Below are 9,709 nucleotides of genomic sequence, written 5' to 3'. Positions count from 1 at the left end.
CCCTTGTTATAGCTTAATGGGAAACAGTGGGAGAGCTGGGAAATAATGAAGGCATAGCTGGGTAGTGGAATACTATGCAGCCACGAAAAAGAAAGAGGTGGCTCTCCAATGGCTTAATGAGGGAAGATTGTTGTTGGGTGAAAACAAAGCAAGATCCAGAATGATGTGTATAGGGTGCTGCCATTGATGTAAAAGTAGAAAAGAATGCATCCTACATGAGCATTTTCACTTGCAAAGGCATAGACTATCCTTGGATCACTAAATCACTTGAGTCTGAGAGCAGTGGCTGCCCTTTGGAGAGGGGAACCAGGTGACCGGGAGACAGGAAAGGGAGGGACTTACTTTCCCCTGTATTTACCTTTCATGCCTTTTGAATTTTGTATCAAGTATATGTGTTTCCTGTTTAAAAGAATAAATCAAATCTCAATACAAAAACCAACCTAGCAGACATTGGCATGGCAGGATGTGACAAAGTCAGGGTCAGAGATGCAAGGAGAGGTTAGGGCAAATGTGATCTTCAGATCCAAGGAAGACAGGAAGGGGATTCATCAAGCCCACCTCTGGGAAGCAGACCTCATCTCTCCATCCTTGTTCTGTGGGTGCTCAGTGAGGAAAGGCCCCAGCTGGGTCCTCCAGTGGCTCCTTCTACACCCTGGCTCTCCACGTGGACGCATGATGTTCCCTCCCCACTGCCTTATTGTTAGACCTGGAGGTTGTGGGTGGCTGACTTGCTTCCCCCATACTCCAAGCCCTTCTTTTTGCCTCTTAAGGATCCTACAGTGACCGGAGGTCTCCTTAGCTGGTGGGGCCATACCCTTTTCTCTTACTCCAGGCAGAGTGAAAGGACACAGTGTGTCTGGGAAGCCATTTCTCCCTGTCCACAGCCTCGCCTGGTTCCCACTGTGACCTCACCTGCCATCCTTTCCCATCACCTGCCGTATCCAAGACAACCGACAGCTCCTAGTGGGCAGTGAGGGGAGAATGGGGGGGCAGGAAGGGTCAATTCAGCAGTCACAGCTTCCTGGCTGAGGAGCCACCTGTTCTGTCTGAGGATCTCATGGCAGGAAGGAGATCAGACCTTTCATGAAGCACAAGGATACTGCGGGGGGCCTCAGAGGCACTGATGGAGAGGCTATTTCATAAACCAGTGCTGCAGGCTCTGGCTATTGTCCAGCCTTCATGGAGTGATGGGAACAGCATGAATATTGAATCAGAACTGGACTGGATGCCCTCCTCCAGCTCTGACTAGCTGTGTGACTTTGGGTAGGTTCCTTGACATCTCTGAGTTTCTGTTCTGACTGGTTCACAGGCTCAGTAAGGGCCTACAATAAAACTAAATGGGTTTTGTGAACACTAAAGCTTTAGTGGTTAAGACTTTCTGTTCTAGAGAGCCAGAGAATTCGAATTTGAATTTGAATCTAGTTCAATTTGAATCCCAGCGCTATAGTTTGACCTCGGCCAAATGACTTCGCCTCTGTGTCAGGTGCTTTTGCTATGTAACAAACACCTCACAGCTCAGTAGTTCAGTGAAACTACCATTTATTTAGCTCATGGTTAATTGGGTTAGCAGCTTCCCTAGGGATCGGCTGAGCTGTCCTTCTGGTCAAGATGGGCTCAGCTGATCTTGGCTGGGCCCTCTCATGTGTCTGCTGTCAGTTGGTGGATCCTCTGGAACTGGCTAGTTAATTTGGCCTCAGTTGGAATGACTGGAATAACAGGGCCTTTCTCCATGAGGTTTCAGCCTCAGCAGGCTGACCTGCTTGAAAAGCAGCAAAAGAGTAAGCTCCAAGGTGCAAGCCCTCTTCAGGGCTCTGCATGCTGTTTGCCTCTGTCTCATTGGCCAAAGCAAATCACACGTGCAAGTCCTGTGTCAGGGTGGGAGGGCGCAACCCAAAGTAGTGCCTTAATTCTCTGGCAGCAGGGAAAAGGGGACCCTTTGCAGCTCTGGATATAGATTTAGGCTTTGTTCCCCTCCAGAGCTGGTTCTGAGGTGCTTCCCAGGACCCTAAGGGATGCATTTGCTCCTCCCCACTTCCCCCTCTCCTCCCTCCAGGGATTAGAGCACTTCTGGATGGGGAAGAAAGTGGTCTGGGTGTGTGCTCATCTAGTGGTTGGTCCTGGGAGAGACTTCAAGCACCTGTTAAGCTGGGATTCTAAACTTTCTCCCCATCAAAACTCACATAGATCAGCAGGCAACCCTATGCATCACGCACTGTGCAGTATTTTCTCTGCTATAACCCACAGTTGCAGGACAGCAAATGACCTTCACATGCCTGTTAAGTGTAAGGTAGAGAAGTATTGGACACGTAATCTGGAATTGTGGTTGGGGATCTGTGATGCCACCACTAGCCAAACAAAGATCCTTGGACAGTTGTTATGACTTCAGGAAAAATCTAAGGGGCTGCCATTTTGGCATGAATATACAAACCATCCACAGGTGGGGAGAAGGGGACTGACTTTATTAGACTTTTTAAAATCTTGAAAACAGGATATACATAACTGCCTTCACAGATCCCAGCTTGGCAACCACAAATCTGGTTTCCTCCACAAATCTAGGAGTCCTTTCTGAGCTCCTTCTGGACTCCTTCTGGTCCTCCTTCTGGACTCCCAGGAAGGCGAAGGACCATTACTCATTCATCTGATCTTTGCCCTCTCCTATGTGTCAGGCCCCATCCCAGTCACTGGAGGTAGGACAGAGAGCCAAATCAGATGTGGGTCCTGGCCTCATGGAATTTATGGTCTAAGGAAGACAGAATAATTGATCGCAAGGATAAATGTAAAATTATATGGCCAGATGGTTTGCTAGCTGAAATATTAATCTTGCTTCCTTCCATGGCATTTCTTCTTCCTTTATGGGGCAGTTGGACTCAGAGCATTGACTGCCATGGGGGAGGGATGACCCACTGGAAGTCAGAAGTCAGTTCTTGCCTTTTGAGTGTCAAAAACTGAAGCTTGGGTCTGTATGTCAGGGGTGGGGGTGAGGATGGGGTGTGGGGAAGATGGAAAGAACCCAAGATTTGGAAGGTGCAGGGTGTTCCAGGTGCCCGGGCTAGATGTTGTGGAATGGAGAGAGACGGGAGGAGCCATGCTGAGTGGGCTCCTTGCTCCCCACCCAAACAGGCTTGGAGGACCTATGTCACCATCTCCAGGGTAAGGCTTGGGGTGGAGGAAAGACCCCAGGCCATTTCCTGAGCCATGTGGCCCAGAGTGCAGGGTGATTCAAAGCACAGAATTCTTAAGGCAGCCTTGAGTCTCCTGGGGCAGGGCCGGCTCTCCCACTGCCTAGTGGAAGCTCACCCTTGGGCAGAGGTAACCAGCCCTCCCATTTCTCCCACTGTTGGGCTCATGCCTGTTCTTCTAGATGAGTTGTGTTTCTTTTGTTTTGGGGTGGAAAATGTTCCTCTGAGTTTCACTTTTTTTTTTTTTTTTTTTTTTTTTGACACAAGCATATTTGTCGCTCTGGTTCCTTGAGCTAGGCAGGACCTGGTATTGTTTCTGACCACCTGACCTACCCACACTCACCCTCTGGAAGAGGCATCTCTTTGTGGGGCCTGAAGGTCCTTGTGGGAAGGAGGCAGAGGAGCCACTGGCTTGAGTCTCAGCCACAGGATCTCCCCTGTCCCTGGAGCCACTGCTCGCTGGGCCATCCACTGGGGCCTGCCTTCTGAAGGCAGAGAGAGCTGGAGTGGGAGAGGGAGGCGGGGATAAGCCTGGCCATGCCCCTGAAGTGGCCATGTGCCCTGCCGGCGTCAAGTTCTCTCCTCCACCTGTTTCTCCATTGGAAAGATGGAATGTGGGAAGTCTAGCTGCAGGAGGTAAAGGCTGGAAGACCAAGGCTGATGATCACAGTAAAACAAAGAGATTACTGAGCAACTCGTGTGCTAAGAGCCAGGCACTGTAATTAACTACTGGCCTGGATTATCACATTTATTCCTCTCACATCCGCATGTTATCCCCACCCTACAGATTAGGAACCTGAGGCCAGAGAGCTCAAGGAAGCAGCTGAAGGTCACCCAGTATTTGGCAAAGCCGGGATTCCAGGATCGGCGGTCAGATTTCAGAGCACAAGCTCCTCACACTCTTCATAATGTGGGGGCACTTACAGAGCTCTGCCCGGGTGGGGGCCCAAAGGGTCTCTGAGACCATCTTGTCCACGCATTGCAGACAAAAGGAGATTGGCACTCAGAGAGAGGAAAGGACTGCCTCAGATTTTATGTCATCTGAAACACCACATTGATTTGTGTAAAATGACAAACACTACATGTAGCTTTTGGACAAATGTATTTGAATCTACAAAAAGGGCTTTCTGAGGATGTTCAAACTTCTCAAAATAGGATATCCTGACTGAATAGCGCAGGTCCTGTGGGGAAGGCCTGTGCTGAGGAGAGGGGAACATTCTAGGGTCTGTGAAGACCCCCCAGAGCTCCCTGGAGTTAAAGGAACAAAATGGGGACACCATCTCCTTCACCTGCCTGGGCTTGACTAGAGAGGGAACCATCAGAGGGGTGCCAGGGTTTAGGACTAAGTATGCGTACTGCAGCACGGGATCCAAGAAGGAAACATCTGAAGCCACCTAAATGTCCCACAAAAGAGGACTGGTTAATGGGGTATCATGAAAAGATATTTGGTCCTTGATCCTGCTTTCTGACACAGCTCTGAAGTCCCTTGTCATTTCCTGAGTGATAAGGTGAGAGGAGCATCTTTCGTTCTAATGAGGCAGCTCTTGGCGGGTCCCTAGACAGCTTCAGGTGTGGGTTGGTCATCAGAAAGACCAAGCCTTGATTAGAAGCCCGAAACTTTTAGCCACAACCTCTGGGGAGGGGAGACATGTTGAAGATGGAGCCAATCACCAATGGCCAGTGATTTAATCAATCGTGCCTGTGTAATGAAACCTCCATAAAGACCTCTAAAGGGTGGATTCTGGGGAGCTTCCTGGTTGGTTTTGGGAGGATGGCCCTCTTCAAGAGGGCAAAGAAGCTAGCCCCCCCTCCTGTCCCCCCCTCCCAATACCTTGCCCTGTGCATCTCTTCCATTTGGCCATTCCTGAGTTGTACCCTTTAGAACAAATCAGTAAATGTGTTTTCCTGAGGACTGTGAGCCATTCTAACAAATCACAAAACTTGAGGAGAGGGTCCTAGGATCCCCTGATCTATAGTTAGCTGGTCAGAAGCATGGGTGGCCCAGGATCCAGGCGGTATCTGCAGTGGAGTCAGTCTTATGGAACTGAGCCCTGCAATGTATGGGATCTGACACTAACTGCACATAGACCAAGTCAGAACTGAATTCAGTCAAATTGGAGAAGTGGTGTTGGACAAGACCTCATGTGTTTTGTAGGTATCAGGGAGGGAAAAGCCCAACAGTTATATTACCATGGTTTTGTTTGATCCTGGAATACAAGACCATGAGAACTGTCTAAAATGGGATTAGAGAAAAAAAAAAGTGTCTTACATTTCCCCAGTTTTCTAAGAACATACATGACTCTTGTAATCAGCTCCCCCTCACCTTCTACCATTAATGCTTTCTCTGTAGGACAAGGAAGGAGCAACTCAGCAGGGAGTGGTCTGGCCCTGCAGGGCTCGGAGAGTCTGGCGGGCCACCTGCCAGGGAGACAGGGAGCGACTTAGGCAGCAGATGGAGGCCAAGTGATGTTCGCAGCCCTTCTGGGAGCCTCTGAAAACTTAGCCATTATGAGAAATGTTTTCCAAACTGAGGACTGGGACCCCAGATCCCAGACATCTGCTCTGTGCCAGGCTACCTACCCTGCCAGTAAGAAGAACCACCAAGCTTATTCCCTTGGGGGCTTGTCAGGTCCACCGACACTGAATAAGGCACTGGCTTATTTGTTCATTCATCCAACAAAATTTTACTGAGCACCTACTCTGTACCTGGCAAGATAAACTCATGGCGTTTCCTTCAGAAGGCATGCAGTGCCCACTGTCTCCAGTTTGGGGATGTTAGCAGCTGTGGATGTTTGAGATCCAGATCCACTAATCCACAGGGGGTTACAAAATGGTGAGATTCTAATCCCATCATCCCTTCCTCATTTATTCGCTGAAATACTTCCAAAAAGGGGAATGTCCCTCATCTATAATTTGGCTACCCAGTGGCACAGTTTGTAGGGGAAGGAGAGATAAATGTTCAATTCTTTCCTTTTATTTACCAACTAATTACCTTTTAATGGAGTGGTGCTAACAGTTAACACTTGCCGAGCACTAACAGATCACCCGATGTTTTTATTAACACTATCTCATTTAATGATCACACCAACTCTTGGAGGTAGATGGGACAGATGGTGTTATTTTTTAACCTCTTATCTATTCTTTTGCCAAGGAGAGAACTGAGGTCCAGAGTACTTCAGAGACTTGCTCCAGCTCAGAGAGCAAGTAGAAAAATCATCACCAACAGACACAGAACCCAAGCTCTGTGTCCAAGGCTGTTCTCTCCATGTAGGTCTCTGCCTTGGCTTTCCCCAACTCTAATAAATAGGAAGGGACAGAGACTGTCCCCATTTCACAGATGGGGCCATCTGAGGCCCAGAGAAGTTCGGGAACTGGCTGGAGGTTAAAGGATAGCAACAGTGGTTACTGTTTATCAAGCGTTTACTCTGTGCCAGGTGCCTTGCCAAGTGCTGAGACAACATAAGACAGCGTTCTGCCGTTCGGTGTGTGGGCACTTCTTGCCACACGTCGGGTGCATTGACTTGTCACAGCAGCCTTATGTCATGCTGTGTGATGATAAGGAAACCGAGGCTCCGAGTGGCGGGGTCCTACTCCTGTATGCGACTGAGCTGTATTTCAGTCCATTTCTCTGTGAGCGGCTGTCTCAAACCAGGACTGGAGCCTCGATTTTTGTACCGGTGTCTGTGCCTCCTCTTCTTCCCCTTTCCAGCCTTCGTGGAATGTCTAACAGGGAAGAGAGAACCTTTCCCGTGTGGGAGTAGCTGCCTCCTGCCTTCTCCAACTTCCGATTACCCACCGGAGAGACGCGGGAGACAAGGCTGCCACATTTGGCGTTAATTGACAAGGAGAGGGAGAGCCAACAAGATGGGGGAGGGGGCGGAACCCCTCATTACCTGGCAAAGAATGAGCGATTTGACTGCCTACACAATGTCTTCAGATGTAGCAGACTCGGCCTCTAATTGTTGTTCTTCCCGGCTTTTCTTCCAGAACCGGGATGTTAAACCCATTCACAGCCACACAGGGATTGCAGGGACAGGGAAGCCACTTGGCCTAGCAGGGCGGGGCAGAGGGTGGGGCCTGCCCGCAGCTGAAGCCCACTTTTGTCGAGGGCCTTCCTGGGTTCCCGTCAGACATCATCACAAGGCCCTAAATCACGACAACCTCATTAACAGTTGTGATTCTGGGACATGCTGCTGCTGCCTCGGGCTGGCAGGAACCGTCGTGAACGTGAATTCTTAAAGGGATGCTCTCTGTCTTAATGAGATGCTGTGGCCTGCTTCCTGCACAGGGAGAGGCTCTTCGGAAGGCGAAGGAGACGGGGGGAGGGGAGAAGACAGGGGGAGGAAAAACAAGAATCCAATTAAACCCTCAATTCGAGCAGAGTAAATGAATTTGACTTTAGGTGATCAAGAGGGAGAAAACTTCTAATTAGACACACGGCAATCCTGGGGCTGAGCTCGCTCACGACCCGCCCTCATGCCCGCCCCAGTCACTTTTTAGATAAATGTTAAGGATTAGAATGAGATGTAATTAAAATCCGTCAATGCCATCCACTTGCTGCGGACTGAGTCTGATGACCGCTCACCCACTTTCTTGTCAGAAGCTCCCGCCCCGCTCCGAGCTTCTGTGTTTTGATTGGTTCTTGTAGCCAGCCAATCCCTTCTGAGCAGGAGGAAGGCTCCCAGGAGAGGGGCTCAGGAAGGAGGGGCCGCCTTCTGGGGGTCTTTCTTCAAAGGCCAAGAGAGGGCAGGGCCCTCAAATTGGCCAGATGTTGCAAAGTGGATTTCCTTGGACAGTGTCTGGCCCACACGTGAGCTTCAAGGATTTGAAATGCATTTCTGACCCTGCCAAATCTGGGTATTTCACATAAATATTTAGGTTTTCCGGTTTCGTTTGAAACATCAAAGATCTGGCCATACTGGGGTTGTGTTCTCACACAGCGACCATTGGCTCAAGCTGTTGTGCAGGCCCCATGTGGACCGGATGTTTGTGACCCCGCTCAGGACATCTCCACTGTGGCCTGACTCACCCATCCGTGTGACCATTTGGCCCCTGGGGCATTGGAGTGTGCAAGCTCTGACCTATCTCTTATCTCTAGGGGGAGATGTCTGAAGGTCAACTATGAGTCCCCCAACCCTCTCAATATACCTTTTCTCCCACTGAACCCTCTGCTTGGAAAACCTTTCCTTACCTGGATTTCCAAACACCATTCAAGGCTTCTGCCCAATGCTACCTCCTCCGGGAAGAATTTCCTGTCTCCCTAGTAGGCTTTTGGAGCTCTGTGTGTCTGCCCCTAGATAGCACCTGTCTGGTGTGTGATGGTAAATGCACTTGCCCAGTGGGCTGTGAGTTTCTGCAGGGCAGAGTCAAGTCTGATTCCCCTCTCAGTGCCTAGCGTGGAGCCTGGCCCAGGGTAGTGAATGGAGCCCATTCGGGCCCAGGACCAGCCTGGGCAAACCCAGCAACACCATGGCCATCCTGGCTTCTCCACACCCTCATTATCCCTTTCTTGTCTCCCTTTCCTCTTCCTTTTGCAGACCCCTTCTGGTCCTCGGGCTAGAGATCGTTTACAGGAAGGGATGGGGAATGAACACATCACCAAGGCCAGAGACTTCACCTTGCAAATGAGAAGAGAAGCAATTCCTAATGCGACAGAAAGACAGTCTTGTGGTATAATTGCTAGCGCATGACCATAGATAGATTCGTGGGAAAGAGGCTTTTTGAAAGCAAGGTCTACCAAGTGACACATGCAGCCCCTGATTTGTGTTCCAGTCAATCTACGTCCCTCACTTGGCTATGACCCAGTGTCACAGGGCAATTCACTTGACCCATCTGAACTCCAGTGCCTCCGAATGAAAAGTGATGATTAGCAGTACACGCCGATGCCTGGCCATGGGGTTTTCCTGATTGTAATGTAAGTGTCTGACATTGAGCTTTTGATTCAGAGGCAATCACTTCAGAGACATCCTTGTAGAATAAACACCACTAAATAAAGAGCCCAGCCGCCCCACCCATGAAGTCCCCTCTTCTGGAAAGCCCCGGGTGACCACAAGGGCTGACCACAGGAGGGACTTGTGTTTCCCTTCCCACGCTTTAATTTCTGCTCTTCTGTTTGAGATTCGCCAATAAAGAGTGAACCCACAAAGCCCTAGGCACCTAACCCTCACCTCCTATAAAGGTCAGAGCTACACGCTTGCATTCTGCCTCTCCCTGGGACTTCGCCTTGTGGTCCCGGGGAACGCTGTATCCCCTCCAAGACTGGTGAGTAATAAACCTTGTTTTTAGAGTTTCCTGGTGGTGGTTGCTGAGGTGAGTCTGGCAATCATAGTGAGAACCACAAGGGCTGGTATCACTACAGAGAGGCGGACAACCCTTCTATCCTGCCAAAATGAATATTTTGTGCACTTTTCTTAAAAAGTTTAACTCTCCAAACAATTCCAGCAATTCCACTCCTACATCTCTATCCAAGAAGAATGAAAACCTATGTCATGCAAGGACTTACACATGAATGTCCCTAGCAACATTACTCA

General features: G+C 49.6%; 1 long non-coding RNA gene across 1 annotated transcript; it reads left to right on the top strand.

Annotated features, from left to right (window-relative positions):
• The first annotated feature begins 982 nt into the window (after nucleotides 1–982).
• LOC116600267 lies at nucleotides 983–9,186 on the top strand. Its single transcript, XR_004289568.1, has 4 exons — nucleotides 983–1,263; nucleotides 3,967–4,049; nucleotides 8,717–8,849; nucleotides 9,125–9,186. It is a non-coding gene; the product is annotated as an uncharacterized LOC116600267 (long non-coding RNA).
• Nucleotides 9,187–9,709: the final 523 nt, after the last annotated feature.

Source organism: Mustela erminea, chromosome 9 (assembly GCF_009829155.1).
Source record: "Mustela erminea isolate mMusErm1 chromosome 9, mMusErm1.Pri, whole genome shotgun sequence".
Classification (NCBI taxonomy): Eukaryota; Metazoa; Chordata; class Mammalia; order Carnivora; family Mustelidae; genus Mustela; species Mustela erminea.
Note: the sequence above shows the minus strand (reverse complement) of the source record. Positions and strands in the feature narration are given on the sequence as shown.